This window comes from Dendrobates tinctorius, unplaced genomic scaffold (genome assembly GCF_039654945.1).
Source record: "Dendrobates tinctorius isolate UK_male_01 unplaced genomic scaffold, ASM3965494v1 ptg000143l, whole genome shotgun sequence".
Taxonomy (NCBI): domain Eukaryota; kingdom Metazoa; phylum Chordata; class Amphibia; order Anura; family Dendrobatidae; genus Dendrobates; species Dendrobates tinctorius.
Window position 1 is genome coordinate 6,433,222 of NW_027361810.1, and position 18,650 is coordinate 6,451,871.

The window sequence follows — 18,650 nt, forward strand, 5'->3', positions numbered from 1 at the left end:
GCCTGAGGTATGCAAAAGCACATTTGGACAAGCCAGTTACATTTCGGAAGAAGGTCCTGTGGACTGATGAAACAAAGATTGAGTTGTTTGGTCATACAAAAAGGCGTTATGCATGGAGGCTAAAAAACACAGCATTCCAAGAAAAACACTTGCTACCCACAGTAAAATTTGGTGAAAGTTCCATCATGCTTTGGGGCTGTGTGGCCAATGCCGGCACCGGGAATCTTGTTAAAGTTGAGGGTCGCATGGATTCAACTCAGTATCAGCAGATTCTTGACAATAAAGTGCAAGAATCAGTGACGAAGTTGAAGTTACGCAGGGGATGGATATTTCAGCAAGACAATGATCCAAAACACCGCTCCAAATCTACTCAGGCATTCATGCAGAGGAACAATTACAATGTTCTGGAATGGCCATCCCAGTCCCCAGACCTGAATATCATTGAACATCTGTAGGATGATTTGAAGCGGGCTGTCCATGCTCGGCGACCATCAAACTTAACTGAACTGGAATTGTTTTGTTAACAGGAATGGTCACAAATACCTTCATCCAGGATCCAGCAACTCATTAATAGCTACAGGAAGTGACTAGCGGCTGTTATTTTTGCAAAAGGAGGATCTACGAAATATTAATGTCACTTTTATGTTGAGGTGCCCATACTTTTGCACCGGTCAAATTTTGTTTAAATGCAGATTGCACATTTTCTGTTAGTACAATAAACCTCATTTGAATCCAGAAATATAACTGTCTTCAAACAGAGGCTGGACAGACATCTAACTGGGATGATTTAGCGAATCCTGCTTTGAGCAGGGGGTTGGACCAGATGGCCCAGGAGGTCCCTTCCAACTCTACGATTCTATGATTCTATGATTCTATGATTCCATCACTTATTAGTTATATGAAACTGAAATAGCTGTTGCAAAAACCAAAATTGTTATAAAGAAAAAAGGTTAACATTAATAGGGGTGCCCAAACGTTAACATATGACTGTATATATTTTCTATTCATGTCATTTCTTTCTATGATCTCATCATCATCTTTACTTCCATGCTCAGGTCTAGCGTGGTGGAGGCCTGTAGAGTTTATTGCTCTTTCTCCTGTGTGTTATAATTAGCCGGTCGCATGTAACCTGAGCGCCGTTCCCAATCACTCAGAGATGTGAATCCACTCCAGGTTTTAAATTGCGAGCTGGAGATTTGGGAGCTTGGGGTGGATCGTGTTTCCCTTTTCATGCAGGAGCCATTGCTTCTAACCTATCTGTCTATATTGAGCTTTTATGCCAAATGTGGACATACAGGAGAACAAGAATCATCAATAGCGCAGGACACGGAGATGGCAAAATGGTGGCGTCAGGTGCATTTATACTAGCAGATTTTCATGATTGAGGAATCCTGGAACCAGTAATTTCCAGTTATTGTCCTATGATGGATGAGCAAAATGCTCATTCACCAGGAGAAATGAATTTTAAGCTTCTTGTGTAAACGTGTGATCTGCTGGAGAGAGCAATCTATCACTGATCGTTCTGTATATAACCCCCGTGGTCAAAAATTGTTGGTACCTCTCATTTAATGACCGAAAAACCCACAATGGTGACAGAAATAACTTGAATCTGACAAAAGTAATAATAAATAAAAAATCTATGAAAATAAGCAAATGAAAGTCAGACATTGCTTTTCCACCATGCTTCCACAGAATTAAAAAAAATAAACCTCATGAAATCGGTCTGGACAGAAATGATGGGACCCCTGAAAATAATGTGACAAAAGGGACATGTTACATTTCAGTGTGTCCACTAATTGTCATCACAGGTGTCTACAATCCTGGAATCAGTGAGCAGCCTGTATAGAGGCTACAGATCCTCACTGTGCTGTGTGTGGTGACACGGTGTGTATCACACTCAACATGGACAAGAGGGAGCGAAGGAAAGAGTTGTCTCAGGAGATAAGAAAGAAAATTATAGACAACCATGTTACAGGTAAAAGTTATAAGACCATCTCCAAGCAGCTTGATGTTCCTGTAACTACTGTTACACATATTATTCAAAAATGTAAGCCCCATGGGACTGTAGCCAACCTCCCTGGATGTGGCCACAGGAGGAAAACTGATGACAAATCAAAGAGACGGATAATATGAATGCTAACAAAAGACCCCAGAAAAACGTCTAAACAGATGAAAGGTGAATTTCAAGCTCAAGGAACATCAGTGTCAGATCGCACCATCCATCGTTGTATGAGCCAAAGTGGACTTCATGGGAGACGACCAAGGAGGACACCATTGTCGAAATAAAATCATAAAAAAGCCAGGCTGGAATTTGCAAAACTACATGTTGACAAGACACAAAGCTTCTGGGAGAATGTCCTATGGACACATGAGACAATGGAACTTTTTGGCAAGGCACATCAGCTCTATGTTCACAGATGGTAAAATGAAGCATATCGAAAAGAACACCATCCCTACTGTGAAATATGGAGGAGGCTCTGTTATGTTCTGGGGCTGCTTTGCTGCATCTGGCACAGTGTGTCTAGAATCTGTGCAGGGAACAATGAAATCTCAAGACTATCAAAGGATTCTAGAGAGAAATGTGCTGCCCAGTGTCAGAAAGCTTGGTCTCAGTCGCAGGTAATGGGTCTTGCAACAGGATAATGCCCCAAAACACACAGCTAAAAGCACCCAAGAATGACTAAGAGGAAAACATTGTCCTATTCTGAAGTGGCTTCGATGCGCCCTTACCTAAATCCTATTGAGCATCTTTGGAAAGAGCTGAAACATGCCGTCTGGAAAAGGCAACCCTCACACACGAGACAACTGGAGCAGTTTGCCCTTGAGGAGTGGCCAAAATACCTGTGGAGAGGCGCAGAAGTCTCATTGACAGTTACAGGAATTGTCTGATTGCAGTGATTGCCTCAAAAGATTGTGCAACAAAATATTAAGTTAAGGGGAACCATCATTTCTGTCCAGGCCGATTTCATGAGTTTTACTTCTTTAAAAATTCTGTGGAAGCATGGCGGAAAAGCAATGTCTGACTTTCATGTGTTCATTTTCATAGAGTTTTAATAGAGTTTTGATTTATTATTACTTTTGTCAGATTCAAGTTATTTCTGTCACCATTGTGGGTTTTTCTGTCATTAAACGAGGGGCGCCAACAATTTTGACAATTTTGACCACGTGTATATATATACACATACATATACACACCCATTAGACAGATATATGAGAACAGGGGCCATGTTGCATGTAGACATTAAATATCACAATTTTGGGAAATTCTTCTCACTGGCAGAAGTTTGAGTTCCAGGAATGTAAACCGCTTTGGTCTGACATTTCCACTGGTAAGCAATGTAATGTGAAAGGAATGAAAATAAACCAAATTTGGGGCTATTCCTGTATGTAGAGGTCAGTGCTGTGCGGCTCCGCAGTCACATATCCTCTCCTGTAACTCGGACTTTTTGGTTGTTCGGATTTCTGACTCTTTCTCGGGATTGTTCACCATGTTCTGATAAGCATCTTCTATCAATGACAGAAACCTCCCGATATGTGCACCATTGACTCCAGGGTAAAAAGAAAAGATCTTTTTTTTTAAATCTATTTTTCACTTCCTCACCATTTTTAATATCTCTGCTTGCTGTTGAGGTATGAGAACAATTGTGTTTACATCTGGAGTGACACCTTCCTGAGAATGAGGGTGTATTACAATTGTATCTCATCTGCTATGAGTCTTCTTGTCCTGATTGTTACAATGTTTCAGTCTGCAGTCCAGGCTTTTTTCTTACTCTCTCTCATTTTTTGGTAGTGGATTCATTTACTTTTTTTTTTAATTAAAAAAAGTTTGTGGAGATTCCTAGCAACAAGTTTACGGGGATATGCACAAATCTCACAGAATATCTGAGGTCAGTTCTCGAAGATGTTTGGCACAACCTCCTGTCAAGATCCTTCATAACCTGTGTGCAAGTGACAAGAAGAAGTGATGGAGGCAACCGGCAATCACCATATACTGATGATGGAGGCGACGGGCGGTCTCCAGATACTGAAGATGGAGGTAATGGGCGGTCACCAGATACTGATGATGAAGGTCACAGTCAGTTACCATATACTGATGATGGAGGCGACGGGTGGTCTCCAGATACTGATGATGGAGGCGACGGGTGGTCTCCAGATACTGATGATGCAGATGACGGGTGGTCACCAAATACTGATGGTGGAGGTGACAGGTGGTCGCCAGGTACTGATGATGGAGGCAATGGTCAGTCACCAGTTACAGATGATGAAGGTCACGGGTGGTCACCAGATACTGATGATGGAGGTGGTTGGAAGTCACCAGATACTGATGATGGAGGTGGTGGGCAGTCACCAGATACTGATGATGGAGGTGATGAGCAGTCACCAGATACTGATGATGGAGGCGATGGGCAGTCACCAGATACTGATGATGGAGGCGATGGGAGGTCATCAAACACTGATGATGGAGGAGACTGAGCGTTACCAGTTAATGATAATGAAGGCGAAGGGTGCTCGCCAAATACTGATGATGGAGGCGACAGGCAGTCACCAGATACTGATGATGGAGGCGACAGATTGTCACTAAATACTGGTGATGGAGGCGACGGTACCAAATACTAGTGGGATTTACATTTTTCTTCTGTTCATTCATTTTGTATTTTGCTACATGAAGCCGTCTTCACTATGTTCAGGATTTGTCTTTGCACCACGTAACAATTCTTCAAGTCAGTAGTGAAATTCCTTGGTGATGTTAACCATATCCGGCTGAGAGGCCATACTTACAGCAACCTATATCTCATCTTAGTAAAATTTGATTTGGGGGCGAAAGCTTGAGGAGCCTGGGTAGAGCAGCCAACATTTCAGCCTCTTGGATCATTGCAAATGTGTTTTGGAGGCGGAAATGTGGCGACCCTACATAAAGTAACCTACAGATTATCTCATTTTCTTGAAGTTTGATTTGGGGGAGGAAGCCTGAGGAGCCTACATACAGTAACCAATATCTCAGCTTCCAGTAAAAGGACTTGTGGATAGTTTGAGGATTCTGCATGTAGCAGCTTCCTTCTCAGCTTTCTGAGCCATTGTGAGCACATCCATGATTAAGCCTATATTGTTGATAATAGGAAGGATCCGAAGGATTTTCCGTTGTTTCCAGGGTGCGGAGCTGCTTTCATCACCCTCTCCGAGGCCGGTAGCACCTGCGCGGTGGCGCACTGCACTGTATCCCTCTCCCATGAAAGGTGACTGTTTATCTGAACCTGGATTCCTTTACATTATAGAAGAATAAACTCCAGATGAAGGTGAACGCAGGCGATCTCTGCAATGTATCTGACAAATAAAGCAGCGTTACAACTCTCATGTGCACCGGAGCTGCCCGCAGCGGCCTTGTGTTTATTATCCAGGGCCGGAGATTGTATAAGCCGTGGACAAGACGCTCAAACATCCTGGGGCTGCGGTTCGTGGAGTCGGTTAGTTTTGCAGAAAACCAGTTATTTAGATACTGTTGTGGCTGAGCCCAAAGAGAAATAGCAGCTTGATGGACGAGTGCAGGGAATAAACGTTCAACCAGAATTTCGGTAATTGTAAGGAAATAATTTCTTACATATGAAAGGGAGCAGTCAAAAATCCTCAGACACCCCTCCTGCATGGCATGGAGCTGGGATGGTCTCACTACTGGGTATCAATGGTTTATACACTAATGTGGAGGTCTTCCACATCTAGCAGAGGAGAAGCTCAAAGCTCTAGTATTGTGCTTCAGCAGGTGGAGTCACTGTGTACATGCACTACATTACTCATCCTGTATTATACTCCAGAGCTGCACTCACTATTCTGCTGGTGCCGTCACTGTGTACATACATTACATTACTGATCCTGAGTTACATCCTGTATTATACTCCAGAGCTGCACTCACTATTCTGCTGGTGCCGTCACTGTGTACATACATTACATTACTGATCCTGAGTTACATCCTGTATTATACTCCAGAGCTGCACTCACTATTAATAATAATAATAATCTTTATTTTTATATAGCGCTAACATATTCCGCAGCGCTTTACATTTTTGCATGCATCATCACCACTGTCCCCGATGGGGCTCACAATCTAAATTCCCTATTAGTATGTCTTTAGTATGTGGGAGGAAACCGGAGTGCCCGGAGGAAACCCACGCAAACACGGGGAGAACATACAAACTCCTTGCAGATGTTGTCCTTGGTGGGATTCGAACCCAGGACCCCAGCGCTGCAAGGCTAACCACTGAGCCACCGTGCCGCCCATTACATTACTGATCCTTAGTTACATCCTGTATTATACTAAAGAGCTGCACTCACTATTCTGCTGGTGCAGTTACGGTGTACATACATTACATTACTGATCCTGAGTTACATCCTGTATTATACTCCAGAGCTGCACTCACTATTCTGCTGGTGCAGTCACTGTGTACATACATTACATTACTGATCCCGAGTTACCTCCTGTATTATACCCCAGAGCTGCACTCACTATTCTGCTGGTGCACTCACTGTGTACATACATTACATTACTGATCCTGAGTTACATCCTGTATTATACCCCAGAGCTGTACTCACTATTCTGCTGGTGCAGTCACTGTGTACATACATTACATTACTGATCCCGAGTTACCTCCTGTATTATACCCCAGAGCTGCACTCACTATTCTGCTGGTGCACTCACTGTGTACATACAGTACATTACTGATCCTGAGTTACATCCTGTATTATACCCCAGAGCTGCACTCACTATTCTGCTGGTGCAGTCACTGTGTACATACATTACATTACTGATCCTGAGTTACATCCTGTATTATACTCCAGAGCTGCACTCACTATTCTGCTGGTGCAGTCACTGTGTACATACATTACATTACTGATCCTGAGTTACATCCTGTATTATACTCCAGAGCTGCACTCACTATTCTGCTGGTGCAGTCACTGTGTACATACATTACTGATCCTGAGTTACATCCTGTATAAGGCTACTTTCACACATCAGGTTTTCGGCGTCAGGCGCGATCCGGCGTCGTGCCGGAATGCCGGATCCGGCAAATGTTTTGTAAAACCTGATGTGCCGGATCCGGTTTTCTGCCGGATCCGTCTTGTTCTTGACAGACAAAACCGGATCCGTCTCATCCGGTTCATCCGTTTTTCTATCCGTTTTTCGACGGATTACGCCGGATCCGGTTTTTAAAATTGACCCTTGTGGCCTTCCGAACGGGATTGGCTACTGGAAAACTAGATATAGCATGTTCCTACAGCCCTTCTTTGACAGGTTGTAGAGAAGAGCAAGTTACTGGCGAAGATGGATGTTGTCATTGGAAATATTACCACTAGAAGTTCTGTGACGGTTTCAGGGACAATTTTCCACTATACTTTATGTCACCTCAAGGCAGAGTACACTGGGATGACAGAGTGTGAAAGATTTGTGCCCTAACCAAAATTGTGTACCTTCTGTACCAACAGTATATACCTTTGCCAACCAAAGTTGGCTATCTTGTCATGGTCTTACTATTTTTACCTTTAGGCCACAGGTGTGTACCTGGTTGTGTTTTATGCAAAGTATTTCACCTTTTAACAAAAGTTGTGTACATTGTTAGGAAATCACCAACAATAAACACAACTTTTTAGGTGAAATACTTTGCTTCAAACACAACCAGGAACACAACTGTGGCAAAAAGCTAAAATTTACCCACAGTTATATACCTGGTTTTGAATACCTTTTTACCTTTGAAATACCCTGTATTTAACCTTTTTTTTAAACATATTTCGCCGCAGAAAGAAATGACAGACAACCAGTGTGAAACGATAATTTAACTTTTATTTAAAAATTTTTTTTTTTTGTAAAATGTTTTTAAAGTGCAAAAAACTTTTTTAATAAAGGTTTTAAACCCAATGGGCATTTTTATTAAAAAAAACACACATTACAAATCTGTGTAGTGTGGGGTGGAAATACTGCTGGAGGGGCTGCGGGACACTTCGACACTGGGTGTGTGGAGAGAGGACTGGGATCGTGGTGGGGAAGGAACAGTTAGAGGTGAAGGTGTGGAAAAAGCTACAGAATGGGTGGACATGTGGGAGGCAGAAGAGGTGGTGGGCGGTGGAGTGGAGGGTTGGGCAGGGACTGTAGGAGCAGATGATGTTGATGGAAAGTTGTATGGGGAAGGAGTTTGGTACGGGGAAGGAGTTTGGTACGGGGAAGGAGTTTGGTACGGGGAAGGAGTTTGGTACGGGGAAGGAGTTTGGTACGGGGAAGGAGTTTGGTACGGGGCAGGTTGCTGGAAGTGGGGAGATGTCTGGTACTGGGGAGGTTGCTGGTACTGGTGAGGTTGCTGGTATGTAATAGGAGGGGGAGGATGGAAAGTGGCTGGAGGGGGTGCAGATGTAATAGGAGGGGGAGGATGGAAAGTGGCTGGAGGGGGTGCAGGTGGAGGAACTACAGTGGTGGGAGGTGGAGGTTGGGAGGTAACCTGCTGTAGAGCACCGTGGCATGAATGCATTACATGCATCTGCTGGGTAGGAGATAGTGTTGCCATGCGCTCCACAACAGACCTGAAAAAGGTGTGGTTTGGCGAAGATCTTGCTTCTGAATGCATGGTTTGCAGAAGTGTCTTCACCTCCAGAATGCTGGAGTTGATCTGCTGAAAGCCTGCGGAGATTTGCTCTGACAAGACTTTGAGACAGTTCTGGAAAGATGCATTCAGATGCAAGAACTCTTGCGCATAACTCTTTTCCTGACCCCTCTGCCGCTGCCGCCCAGTACCCGCAGGTGTACTAGAGGTGGCAGGGGCAGAAGGGTGGGGTAAAGGGAAAGCGATCTCCTCACCAGCAGCTTCATGTAATGTAGGCGGCCACGATGCTCCTGTGCTGGTGGATGGGACAGATGGGTCGAATGTGAGGTAAGGCTGGGAAGGTGCAGATGTACCGGGGCGGTCGAAGTGTCCCTCGGTGCCGGTCTCCTCAGGGATCGCCTCAGAAGGGTCCAATCGTGCAGGCTCCCAAGTGCTGCTCACCGTGCTGTGGAATAAAGAGAAAAAAAAACAATTAAAATACTGACATGGTATGGCCCTGGCTGAAAAAAAAAAGTTACATCTAACATTTTTTTTCACATGTGGTGTGTAATATTTACCTTCTGGTGAGCATTGTTTCCCGGAGGAACGACAGGGCTTGTGCGTACTTGTACTTGCTCCTGCGTCCTCCAGATCCACTCGGGGCCCGCATCTCTTTATTGAACTCCTTCTTGAAACGATCCCTCACAGACCGCCACCGATTCACAATTCTGTTCCCTGAAACGAGAAAGGAGTGGTTAGTATACAACATCAGTGTTTCACAAACTCCAGTCCTCATGGTCCCCAGGGGTCATGTTTTCAGGATTTCCATAGTAAATAGAAATCCTGAACACATGATCCGTGGGGACCACGAGGACTGGAGTTCGGGAAACACTGGTTTACATCAAGCAACCGGTACTGTATATACTTACGCTCTTTAATCTGGGCCCGAACATCGAGGTCCTCCCAGCGGCCCACAAGGAGCGAACAGATTTCCTCCCAGAGTCGTCGGGTAACGATAAGGTCAGCGTGGCGGCGGTCAGCCATATTCCAGAGCGGCTCCCTTTCTCTGACGAGATCGATGAGGCGGTCCACATCGAGTCCTCCATCCTCACCGTCAGAGTCGGGAGCACGCTGTGAAGGCTGTTAAAGAAAAAGACAAAAATAACATAATTAGCCTCCACAAAAGAAATGAAATAAAAAGTGCAAAAAAAACAAAGCAAAAATATTTATACTTACACGCTGGTGACCGCCGCGTTGCTGTCGCCGACGACCCTGGGAGGCACTGCGAGGACCTCTTGGCCGAGCACCAGATTGGGAAGACTAGAGAAGAAAACAAAAAATGTTATGAGTTTGGATGTAGGCATTTGTTTGCTGTGTGTAGTCTGCAGAACATTGTTTTCTATGTCTTGTGTGTAGTGTGATGTTGTGTTTCTGCGTTTGATGCAAAAAACTTACCAATTGTGAGCCCACTCCAAGTGTCTGTCCACCCCTTCCTTCTTCTTCTGGGAGCTCCTCTTCATCTTGTGATTCCTGTTTTGAAATAAAAGGCAATGAATAGACATATATTACAGAGATGATGGATTTTGGAAATAAAAACTTACCGTCAAACGCTGACGATGCGAGGGAGGGCTCCCAGAAGAAGATGTGCTGTCCTGTTGATGGCCAGACTCCATGGCTGTGGGTATTGCTGCTGCTGTTGCTGCTGCCAGTGATGCCATTTCTGCTGCTGCTGCTGCATCTCTTGGGCGGCTGTTGAATAAAGAGAAACAAAGGGCCAATGAATATCTTGATATTCCATGGCCCTAGTTTGGAGGAATGGGGGATTTGATAATTACCGTCTCTCATCTGCTGCTGGCCTCCCCTCCTCAGCATGTTCCATTTGCTGCTCCATTTGGGGTGGTGGTGGTGCTGATGGTGCTGCAGTGGTCTCCTGCCTTCTCCTGCTGCGCTTGGTTGCTTTCTTGGGTGGCATGTTGGGTGTGGCTGTGGGTCCCACTGTCTTGCTTTTATATATGTCTTGTGGGCAGAGCTACTGAGCATGCTCAGACCAAAAAAACCGGATCCGGCCACCGGATCCGGCTTTCGCCGGATCAGGCGCATTGCGGCGCTCATAGGCTTTCATTGTGTGAAAAAGCCGGTCGCGCCGGATCCGGTGGGTCCGGCTTTATCGCCGGAGACAAAAAACGTTACAGTAGCCTTTTTTTCCAGACACCGGATCGCGACACATTGCCGGATCCGGCTTAAACTGGATGAAACGCATGGCCATCCGGCGCGATCCGGCGCAAATGCAAGTCAATGGGGGGGAAACCGGATCCGGCATTGCATTTCGCCGGATCCGGTTTCTGTCAAAAGCGACGGATCACGCCTGACGGCGAAAACCTGATGTGTGAAAGAGGCCTTATACTCCAGAGGTGCACTGACTATTCTGCTGGTGCAGTCACTGTGTACATACATTACATTACTGATCCAGAGTTACCTCCTGTATTATATCCCAGAGCTGCACTCACTATTCTGCTGGTGCAGTCACTGTGTACATACATTACTGATCCTGAGTTACATCCTGTATTATACTCCAGAACTGCACTCACTATTCTGCTGGTGCAGTCGCTGTGTACATATATTACATTACTGATCCTGAGTTGCATCCTGTATTATACTCCAGAGCTGCACTCACTATTCTGCTGGTGCAGTCACTGTGTACATACATTACTGATCCTGAGTTACATCCTGTATTATACTCCAGAGCTGCACTCACTATTCTGCTGGTGTAGTCACTGTGTACATACATTACTGATCCTGAGTTACATCCTGTATTATACCCCAGAGCTGCACTCACTATTCTGCTGGTGCAGTCGCTGTGTACATATATTACATTACTGATCCTGAGTTACACCCTGTATTATACCCCAGAGCTGCACTCACTATTCTGCTGGTGCAGTCGCTGTGTACATACATTACATTACTGACCCTGAGTTACATCCTGTATTATACCCCAGAGCTGCACTCACTATTCTGCTGGTGCAGTCGCTGTGTACATACATTACTGATCCTGGGCCAGCATAGTTCTATGTAAGGTGTCATATTATGAACTGACCCCCCCAGCCAGAAGTTTCAGTGATGTAATATCCATCTTGCAGGACAGTATGCAGAGTGTGCGGTGTTTTGTGATTTCTGGATACAGTAGTTTGTGTTTCCCATTGAGATTTATTTGTGTTGTAGTCGTAATATTTGTAATATACTGTAGATCCCAGAGACAAGTGTGTAAATGAGGTTATTCCGTAATTGATGCCTATTTTTTTGTGTTGGGGACTTTTCTTTTATAACGGCAATATTAACATCAGCATAAATCCTTGATGTTCCTGGGGGTGATGCAAGATGTTATCTTCTGTTACCTCCAACATGTCAAATAAAAAAAATAAAAAATAAAACCTTCCACCCTGACGGCTCCACCTTTCTGGGTCTTTCATCAAACAGCTGCTTTCCACTTGTCTGAGTATTAATAGCGACAGTTTAATGCTCCACTTAAAGTCCTGGAGTTCTTCTTACAAAACACAGCTGCAACATGGGTTAAGACTTGCTGATAAATATTTAAGGTCTTTAAGTTCCCTTGCTGAAAGACGTAAAAATGACCATCGCAGGATCCGCTTACATTCATTAAAAGCCACCAATTCGGACAACTAGGAGGACAGAAAATTACACAATTTAAAATCCCCGGAGGCATGCAATTCTATAGAATTTATGACAGATGGCCGCAGTCACACAACTTGGCAGTTAGGTCTAGGATAGATGATGAGTTAAGTCATGTGACTGCTGCTTCACAATGGCGGCACGCCGGAGTCACAAAATAAAAGAAATCACCGAGGGTATACAAGTCACCAAGTAAAAACTGCAACAAGTTAGGAAGTACTATACCAGAAATGAAGGGAGACAAAGGCAGGATACTTCTCCCATTCACTTCTAAGGGACTTTGGCTCAAGCAAAGTTACAAAGCTCAAAAAGTTACATTGTATTCAGGGGTGTAACGATCGCGGTCGCAGAGTGTACAACCATGACCGAGCCCAGAAGTGGAGGAGGGAATGCCAATGCTAGCCCACGTTTCAGCTGGATGTCCAACCGTGACCGAGCCCAGAAGTGGAGGGGGGCCGCCAATGCTAGCCCACGTTTCAGCTGGATGTCCAACCGTAACCGAGCCCAGAAGTGGAGGGGGGCCGCCAATGCTAGCCCACGTTTCAGCTGGATGTCCAACCGTGACCGAGCCCAGAAGTGGAGGGGGGCCGCCAATGCTAGCCCACGTTTCAGCTGGATGTCCAACCGTGACCGAGCCCAGAAGTGGAGGGGGAATGCCAATGCTAGCCCACGTTTCAGCAGGATGTCCATCTGAGGACAGTTGCAGCACCCACTAGGGCCGCGGGGTACTCGGTACCAGGCCGGTCGGTTCTCCAGGGGATGTCACGGCAGCAGTGACCCAGTCCGTGGCCCTGGGCGTGTAGTGGAAATAAAGATGATTTTGGGGAATAAAGATGGGAATAATATCTGATGCCACCCGTGGTGTTCGGCGATGATAATGTGGCCGACGCTGTAGTTCAGATCCACTGGGGCAGTTGGTGATGCAGCAGAGTTGGTACAGCTCTCCACGGGTAGAGATAGGCCCCAGGGCAGTTATGGTGTTTAATGTGATGATGGTGGTTGTAGTGCAAGGCAGGTGATGCTGTAAATATTCGGAGGACACAGTGGAGCGCAGTCTTCCCACTTTTACTCACAGTTCTTCCAATTACAATCCCCAGTTGGGGTGCTGTGTTCTCCGGGCCGGTGGTCCAGCCATCTCAGGTGATTTCGGGTACACTGTACCAGAACCCTCTTCTGATGTTCCTTTCCTGGCCGTCTCACTGCGCTGGCTCCCACCTCTACTGCCCTGCGCCTCAAACACAGTGTCCTAAGCCAGCAGCCTTGGATACTGTCGGGCGACGTCCTCTAGGTCCCCTTGATCTTATCTGGCTGCCTTTTCAGTGAATGTGTGTGGATGGTGCTGCAACACACATAGATGCTGTAGCCTCCGGTTTGCTATCTGAGTCCTACAGTCTCTGCACTAGTCTGGGGCCGGTCCCCTACTGCGACCTGGTCCCTCCACTTCCCGTGCCCCTAGGACCTCTTCTTTCTCTTATTTCTCTCTGTCTAGTCTAGGAATGAGCTCCTCACTGCTCCAGTCCCCAGCACCAACTACTCTTCCTCTCACTGTCACTCCCTTAAGCTGCTCCCCTTCTCCACTTTCTCCACCCACACCTTCTACCTAGTCCCTCCCTGGCCTGGAGAGGTCTAGTGTTGGGTGCTAGTGTGTGGGTACTGGGTAGTGTCCCCTCCTTGCGCCACACACACATTTAGCTGAATTAGTTCCAAACTAAGAAACTCAGCTCCAAACTTAGGAACATCTAACAAATTCCTTCATTTACTAACATCTAAATCTGGCGATAGCTCCTGTCTTCTCTCCATGGATCACCAGCTCCTTCTGATTATACTTCATAGTCTCCTGCATCTCTTCCTACCTCTCTGACCACACTTCCACTGAATCATTTAATGGCTCGTCTTCCTCTCCTCTTACTGTATGGGTCTCTTAGGGTTTGTTTCTAAGTCTCCTTGTCTTCTCCTGACATCAACTCTGCAGTTTTCCAAAACAACAGTGATTGTCTGTCCCCTGTCACTATCATCATGTCCACCCTTCATCTGAAAATCAGTCTTTCCAAAACTGAACTTCTTGTGTTTCTTCCCTCTACTAAAGCAGCTCACTCACTGTCTTAGGGTTTACACTTGACTCAGATCTTTCCTTCACTCCTTATGTGATCACTTCCTCACTCATGTCACCTACACCTTACAATCTTCTTCAGTATTTGAAATTTTATTACCATCAAAACCTTACATCTTATTGTTGCTGTGATTCATTCTTTTCTTGATTAGTGCAACTCTCTTCTAATTGTTACCGGTCTTTCCCTCACTACAATGTCCCCTCTCCAGTCTCTCCTGAATGCAGCAGGGAGCGTCATACTTCTGTCCAGCTGCTATATCAATGACTCTGTCCTTTGCCAGTTACTGCACTGGTTGCAAACTGCTGCAAAATACAACATAAGCTTTTCTCACTCACCCATAAAGCTCTCCACAGTTCTTCAACAGCTTTCATCTTCTACCTCATCTATATCTACCATCCTACTTATCCTCTCCACGATACTACATCACCATCTTCTCCCTCACATCTTCCTCCCTAACCATCCTCTCCTCACTGCTGCACTACTCTACATATCCTCCTCCTTAGCTCTGTCCACCACCCTACCCATCCTCTCATCAGGGCTGCACCAACCTACATCTCCTCATCTGTACCACCCAACCCATCCTCTCCACAGTGCTGCACCACCCTACATCTCCTCCTCATCTCTATCTACCACCCTACCTGTCTTCTCCACAGTGCTGCACAACCCTACATCTCCTCATCTCTGTCTACCACTCTACCTGTCCTCTCCACAGTGCTGCACCGCCCTACATCTCCTCATCTGTCTACCACCCTACCTGTCCTCTCCACAGTGCTGCACCACCCTACATCTCCTCATCTCTGTCTACCACTCTACCTGTCCTCTCCACAGTGCTGCACCGCCCTACATCTCCTCATCATCTCTGTCTACCACCCTACCTGTCTTCTCGACAGTGCTGCACCGCCCTACATCTCCTCCTCAACTCTGTCTACCACCCTACCTGTCTCTCCACAGTGCTGCACCGCCCTACATCTCCTCCTCATCTCTGCCTACCACCCTACCTGTCCTCACCACAGTGCTGCACCGCCCTACATCTCCTCATCTCTGTCTATCACCTACTAGTCCTCACCACAGTGCTGCACCACCCTACATCTCCTCCTCATCTCTGTCTACATCCCCACCCATCCTCTCCTCAGGGCTGCACCACCCTACATCTCCTCCTCATCTCTGTCTATCACCTACTAGTCCTCACCACAGTGCTGCACCACCCTACATCTCCTCCTCAACTCTGTCTATCACCTACTAGTCCTCTCCACAGTGTTGCACCACCCTACATCTCCTCCTCATCTCTGTCTATCACCTACTAGTCCTCTCCACAGTGTTGCACCGCCCTACATCTCCTCATCTCTGTCTATCACCTACTAGTCCTCTCCACAGTGTTGCACCGCCCTACATCTCCTCATCTCTGTCTATCACCTACTAGTCCTCTCCACAGTGCTGAACCGCCCTACATCTCCTCCTCATCTCTGTCTATCACCTACTAGTCCTCTCCACAGTGCTGCACCACCCTACATCTCCTCCTCATCTCTGTCTATCACCTACTAGTCCTCTCCACAGTGCTGCACCAACCCTTCATCTGCCTTCATATCCATGTTCTCCATTTTAATAATGATCTAAGACTAGCAATCTTCATGATTATAACCTGACTCTCCTGTCATCAAGATGTTTTTCATGCTGCAACAACATGCTCCAGACAGTTAAGGTAGTAAGAGCCCCAGAAACACAGCACCTCGCTAATCCAACTCATGTTGGTTCTCTTGTTCTACATTTTTTTACCAAGATCTGGTCTGTCCTTTCACCTGTTTCCCACACCCTCCGTGCACTCAGTAACTCTTTGCATCTGCACATAGACAGGTCTGACTGCTCGGTGAGCATTTCATGCAGATTTTTATGAATAACCTCTTTATTATATAAGATGTCCACACCATATAATACAAGGACTTTTTACCTCTGCAGCGTCATCAGAAACTTTCACCTTCCGATATGGAAACCATTGGTGCTAAAAAACCTTATTAAAGGGAATTTTTCACAAGGTTTTTGTCACCTAATCTGAAAGCAGCAAGATATAGAGGCATAGACCCTGATTCCATCAATCTGTCACTTACTGGACTGCTTGCTGTAGTTTTAGTAAAATCACTGATTTATTAGCAGGAAATTATAACTACAGAACTTGTAAACCTGCTGTCCTCCATATTTATGAGCTCTGTATAACCCCGCCCCCCACCACTGATTGGTGTCTTTGCACAGTGTACACAGAGAGCTGCCAATCAGTGGTGTGGGAGGAGTTATGCAGAGCTCAGCATTCAGAGAACTGGTAGGTCTGCAGCACAGAAAGCAGGTTTTTTTTTCAAAACTGCAGCCAGCAGCCCAGTAAGTGTGATATCGCTGGAATCCAAGTCTCTGTCTCTACATTATATTGCTGTCAGATGGGTTAGCAAAAATCTATTGAAAGATTCCCTTTAACTAATGCAACAGGAGACTGAGCAGCAAGATTTTTGGGATCTCACCAGCTAAAAAGCAGCGATCCACGATTAATGTTGTAAGAGTCTTGCACCTTCCCTTCTCCTCTGTCCTGATGCCGCTTGTTATGGTTACTACAATTTAGTTGGGGATGGACCAGCTGACGCGCTTCACTCGTGAACCGGTAATATTAAATCTTGTTCTCAGAATGTGCTGAGATAAGCGACTTTGGTGGGATAAATCCTCAGTGATGAAGCTGCGGTGACGGATTTCCTGCTGGATGTTATAGGACCGTCTATTCAATACGTCTTAGAAATGTTCCTGTCAAGTTCTGATGATGCAACTTGATGAAGCGACTCACAGACAGGATTATAAATCTTACTGCATGAAAGCCGAGAGCGAAGGTGATGTAAGCGGAGGCCATGAGTCCCGAGGTCATATATTCTCTGGTGGTGGATACAGTGTATCAGGAGGTCACTGCCGAACGTTCACGTGGATAAAGCTGAATTATTATAGAATTCAAAGTTCTACAACTTTATAATAAACTTTGTGGTTTATTTCCTGACATCTAGGCTGGAACCTGTTCAGACCTAAGGTTCTGTGCACACGTTTGCATTTTTGGCACATTTTTTTCTGCACAGATTTCTCACAAAAACTGAAAAATTTCCTAGTACCAGCAATGAAATTTTGTGCACACGTTGCTTATTTTTTCCTTGCAGATTTACATCTACAGCGTCAATTCTTTCACGTTTTCTAGCAGATTACACCCATACTAACGAGTAGGAAAAAAATCTGCATTAAAAAAAGCATGTAAAAAAACGCATAAAAATGTTTCACACAAACATGTATGCTGTGTTTTTCCTGACAATACATCAGTATTTGCAGCAATTTTGCAGCAAATTTTTCTGCTGCAAATACTGAACATGTGCACATACCCTAAGGCTGTGTGCTCGCGTTGCGTTTTTTAAGCATTTCCGCGGGGGCAAGGCCGCCGCAGAAATGCTTAAAAAATGCTAGTTAAAACGCATCCCATTCATTCCTATGGGATTCCGCAGTTGCTGTGCCCATGCTGCGGATTTTTCCACTGCTGAATCGCATAGCAGAAAAATACGCAGCATGTCCATTAATTTGTCGAAATCGCGGCGATTCCGCTGCCATAGGATTGCATTGAAACACTCACTTTACGCATGCGGCTATGCCCAAATGTAAGGCTCATTTTGAGTTTGCCTAATGACACGTGGGAGATTACTCAAATGTATGGAGGAAGGTGAATGGGGAAAGACAAGACAATGAACCAAAGCATACTGCTAAAGAACGCTTAGAGTAGTGTAAGGGGGGAATAAGGAAAGGTTCTGGAGCGGCCAAGTCACAGCCCAGACCTTAATCTAATGGAGCAACTGCGGTCAGACGTGAAGATCGCTGTTCACCAGAGGAAACGTCTAACGTCGAGATGCTGGAGCAGTTTTGCCTTGAGGAATGGGCAAATCCCAGTGTCCAGAGGTAAAAACCTCACAGACTCTTATCCAAAGTGTCCTGCAGCTGTAATTGCTGCAAAAGGAGGCTCTACAAAGCACCGACTTTAGACAGTAAAAAAGAGCCAACCACAGGCCGCCCTGAAGCACGAGCATATCGTTAACCCAAAACTTCAAACACAGATTGAAGAATAACCACAAGACAAATTTCTTCAACCCAGGTATCATTTTAATCAGTGTAACGGCACCGACCTGACACTGTCTGTAGTTTACATAGCAAAATTCTGATGACAGGTTCTCTTTAAGAACAATGCCACCTTTGAGGCGGCCGCCAGGTGCAACATGGAGAATGGCAACATTGTCGT